Below are 5,000 nucleotides of genomic sequence, written 5' to 3' on the forward strand. Positions count from 1 at the left end.
TGTTGAAGAACGTAGGGCTCGAAACGTAAATGATTCACTATGTCAATAAATGTTATAATATTATTATGGTTTTCTGTTAAATATATACTCAATGTATGGATAATATGCATCATTACCCTTCATTGTCTGAAAAAATGTCTAGGTAGTCAATTATCATTCAAAAGCTCTTAACGTGGTTCACCCAAAAACTGAAGAATCTGAAATAAAAAAGAAAGGACATTACACAGAATAATGGAAATATAACAATGGTGTTGCCATAGTGTGCAAACCAACTGGGAAAAGTTTTATCAAAATCGATACACAGAAAACCGAGACATCCTAAATTTCACTACTAAGCTATTAGCGTGGTTCTGGCCGTATATATATATATATATATATATATATATATATATATATATATATATATATATATATATATATATATATATGTGTGTGTGTGTGTGTGTGTGTGTGTGTGTGTGTGTGTGTGTGTCTATATATTCTGTGAGTACATGCTTACATGTATATGTATATATGTGTAGATTTTGTATGTATAAAATCCAAGACACATGCTGATTGTGAAGTGGATTGAATAGATTTTAACAAATAACGATTGCTTCTTTTTATCTTCAGAAATATAAGAAATGACGGTGTCAGCAGGATTTTAATTTAGAAGTATATTATAACAGCATACTTTAAGTGGTTTGTAATCCGTTACTCAGCTGTTTTCTCTTCATTATCTTATGTAGCCATTATTCAAAGTACACAAGCTAGCAAATCTATTGTGCATTAAGTACAAAGATATTTACGTTGCAATAGTGCCTTCGTTGGAATTACGCTAGAGTACGATAAAGCCTTTTAATCAAGTAGGTTATTGTTGCTGTTGATGATGCTGATATCATTGTTTGTTAAAACAATATAAGGAACAACTATGGATAAAAATGTTTTCTGATCTGCAGTCTATTAATGTCTTTTTGGCGAAGTGTTTTAGCAGGGATCCTAATTGGCTTCACCAAAAACTAAACTGAAAACAGCGAATTAGCGTATTCGTTAAATGTGTTATCCAAGTGCTAAAGTTCATGTAAATTACTCAGTTGCAGTTATCTCAAAGTAGTTGTCTCTTTCTATTGATGTCGGAGATTTGAACATTCTATTACCCAAGTCTTTCAACTCAGCAAATGCCATTGCCGCAACCTTGGTTTTTATAGTCTCGAATCACTGTACACTCCACGCCTAACCTTCACGCTTCTCACCATGCTTATAACTGTTTTTGATGTTTGTTATTAGTTTATATCTAACAATTCACGGAACCTGTTCAGTGGAAATGTAATGAGTATTGAGAGATAAATGTTTTAACTAACATCGTAGGACAATACTGACTTATGTGACACAATCAGAGGAATGACAACGGACAGGAACTTACTTAGAGGCGAAAAGAAAGTAGTTAGGCAAGAACTGAATATTTTTTTTTTTTAAGATAGTGTAGTTATCCAATAGTTAATTTGTATCGACGGCTTCTCTGGGTGCTTTTGTTTTTCCTACGAAATCTATTGTAAAAGATATATATGTGTTCGAAGGGACGTGAAGAGTTATTTATCCCTAAACAGCCTCGATGAAGAGAATCATTCAGTAGTTTTAATCTCATAGCCACAAATATTCTAATTCAAAATATTTCTCCACATTAGTTTCCAGTGTTTATTTCGTCACAAACATGCATGACTTTTTGCTACCGCTTTCTTTGAAGAAGTTATTCTTCTACTTAAAATATGTTGTGTGACTAGCGTTTTATGATTTTGGTTGATTGCCATTAATTTTTGGCAGTAATAGAGTAACCGGAAATTATTTTATCGATTTGGAAAGTCGAGAATTTCAGAATTGAACTTTAAATACCCCATGTTTATAGCTGCATTTTAATGGATTCCCGTGTTTCACACATTTTCACAGTAGTAAGGGATTCCTAATGAACTGATAGAGTGGATTAAACAAATTCGTGTAGCAGGTCTTATACTGTTTTTAATGTTTGTCCATTGTGAAACACGACAACCACAAGTGTGCACTGGTCAATTAAATCGATGCTAGGCATTCTACCATTTTACTAATTAAATTTAAATATTATGTTAATCGTTAATGTAATGGAATGACAAGAAAGGATTTATAATGTATTGTTTCGGTTTTTTTTTACCGCTCAAATATATATGTATGTATGTATGTATGTATGTATGTATGTATATAAAGATGAAGGAGGAAATAGCACAGAAGTAACTCTAAGACATTTCAATTTAAGAGGGAATTTAATAAAAATGATTTTAAAAGTTATAAAAAGAAAATACTCTTGCTTTTGATGAATCTCATCTTATCAAATACCAGTAAAAATATATAAAAGTTTGAAGTAAAATTTAGTTTATCTACTTTCTGAGGGTTGAAAACATGTTAAGACTATTGAAAAGGTTGCAAGACGCAACGAAAATTTTCGGAAAATAAAAATAGGAAATAAGTGGAAATTTTACCGGTTAGTGTTAAATTATAAGGCACAAAAAGAAAATTACTCTCTTCAGACACAACAGTATGTATATATATATATATATATATATATATATATATATATATATATACATGCATGCATGCACACACATACGCATATATTATTTATGGGACTGCCTATTAAATCCTTTTTCGCCAACCGTCTAAAGAAACAACAGTGTTATCATTATAATTTACTACTTACTAAACGCTGTGTCTATTTAATCCATTTTCGCCACCTCTCTACAAGCAGGAATGGTATGATGCCTGGTCTCAGGTATAAATACACTTACAAAATATTGTGGAAATTTGTAAAGTAATGAGTGAAACTAATAAAATTCATACATTCATCATTTTCATCTGTGTTATGTCTAAAATTGTGTTGAAATTATCTTTTTCTCTTTTTATCAATCTGGATTAATTTGTAAATAAAATACTTGTACTGAAATTGGCACTAAAATTGTTCCACGTCCCTCAGTGAAGCAAGCTTTGAGCCTCTGGAGGAGAAACAAATTAATTCTGAAATTCCATTATAATTTCTCATTAATTCTTAGGGGATTTGGCTTACAAATTAAAATATTAAACACTTTTCTGAACTTATTTTACGTATTTTATTTCGCTGCTTCGTGGTTGAAAATATGAATTTTAAAAATAATCAGCTTCTGTTGTCTATTGGTTTACGGCCGATAAAAGCTAATGGCATCGATTTATTAAATAGTAATCTCCACTCAACTTAAAATATTTGTATGATTATATATTTAAAGGTAGGTGAATGGCTCTTACTCTGACTATATGCATGTGCGCTCTTGTGTGTATACATAAGGGTGCTTTCCAGTCACATATTTCCGGGTTTAGTTCCATTGCGTGTTAACTTTGGCAAGTACTTTCTACTATAGCCCTCGGCTAGTCAAAGCCTTGTGAGTGGATTTGGAAGATGGAAACTACAAAAAGCCCGTCGTATATCTAGATTTATGTGTGTTTTTGCGCGCACGCGCACATGTATTTTTCTTCGTTCCCGCAACAACTTGGCAACTAGTGTCGGTTTGTTTACGCCTCTCTAGCTTAACGGATTGGAAGAAGATACCGATAACATAAGTACCAGGATTTAAAAAAAGAATTGGTTCTGGAGTCTAATTGTTCCACTAAGGCCCTCACGGTGGTGTACCAGCACGGCCGCAGTCCAATGACAGAAAAAAGGAAAGGATTATATATACATATATATATATATACACACACACATATATATATATACATATATATATACATATATATATACATGTATATATATTCATATATGTAAATATATACATACATATAGATATATATATGTGTGTATGTATATACATACTTACATACATATATATATATATATATATATATATATATATATATATATATATATATATATATATATATATATATATATATATATATATATATGTATATATATATATGTATCCTTAGTTTCGTACGAAGTCAAAATATACATAAAAGCACACACAGACATTATTGTAATTCTTGAATGTAACAAAATCCGCTCTCAGAAGATTTTATAAAAGCTAAGGTTTTTCATGCAACCCTCTCGGGGCTATCACAGCAGCTTATTTTAATATATGTTTCTGAAAACATCCAAATGATGCTATTTTTGTCTCATAATAACTATGGTGCTGTGAGTAGGTTGTTGTGAACTTATTTGTCTCAGGCTACTCCCATCAGACACTACAGCATATTTTCGTACGTTATTATATGTTAAACATTTATCAGTAAAGTTTGTAATGAAGAGGGGATTGCTTGTCGGCTTCCCATCTGATGAGCTGATGGTTCATTTTTAGCCATTGTAGTTAATATGGGGAGCGGAAGATAAATGATAGCAATGGTGTTAAATTTAAATGGGGAAAAAAATCAATTCCAGGCAATTTTCAACATGTAACTGAAACTGTGAGCGCTTGGAACAAAACCAAACGAAGGCTGTTAAGCAGGGTTGTATTGTTATTGTTATGAATATAATTTGGAGAAGAATCAGCACATCCATATTGATTTGCTTTAATTTCAGTATATAAGCGGAATTGCATAGAAATATGTCAGTGAGACATTAGTTTATAAAATATAACCTAGTTATCATTAATAATAACTGAAGACATTCGATTAGGCAAACCAAGGAATATTATCATCTTCCAATGTATTTAATTTAGAACTCCCACTTTCCAGCTATCGTATCCCCATCATTTAGGAATAATATATTAAACATACATAAAATTACTTTTATATTTGTCACACAGGAATATTGGAGTTCTGAAAGTGAAAGGCAATATGATTCATTTGCATATCACTTCTCCATTGTCTTCATTTTTCTCATCATATACGTTCAAGATTAAATATTCCGTGCATCAGTTGAATTTTCAACATATCTGTAAAACAGAAAATATTACCTTGTGGAATTTAGCGTCAGACATTTAGGTTCTGGATTAAAAATCATTCGAAACCCATTTTGCCTTTCGTCA

General features: G+C 31.3%; 1 protein-coding gene and 1 long non-coding RNA gene across 3 annotated transcripts in view; one reads left to right on the top strand and one right to left on the bottom strand.

Annotated features, from left to right (window-relative positions):
* Positions 1-5,000, top strand: part of LOC106883002 (uncharacterized) — a 34,440-nt gene that overhangs the window by 22,704 nt on the left and 6,736 nt on the right. The gene's annotated exons all lie outside the window — the stretch shown is intronic.
* The window catches only part of LOC149133143 (uncharacterized), a 5,482-nt gene that overhangs the window by 150 nt on the left and 332 nt on the right, over positions 1-5,000 (bottom strand). The window contains exons 2-3 of one of the 2 annotated variants that reach the window (XR_016243905.1): positions 4,760-4,907; positions 1-197 (exon numbers count right to left, since the gene is read on the bottom strand). The exon at positions 1-197 is cut by the window's left edge and continues 150 nt beyond it. This is a non-coding gene — a long non-coding RNA (uncharacterized LOC149133143). Of the gene's footprint in view, positions 198-4,528; positions 4,908-5,000 lie in introns of those variants that run through there. The other variant, XR_016243904.1, reaches the window with a different exon arrangement.

This window comes from Octopus bimaculoides, chromosome 12 (assembly GCF_046866305.1).
Source record: "Octopus bimaculoides isolate indiv1 chromosome 12, ASM4686630v1, whole genome shotgun sequence".
NCBI classification, from domain to species: Eukaryota; Metazoa; Mollusca; class Cephalopoda; order Octopoda; family Octopodidae; genus Octopus; species Octopus bimaculoides.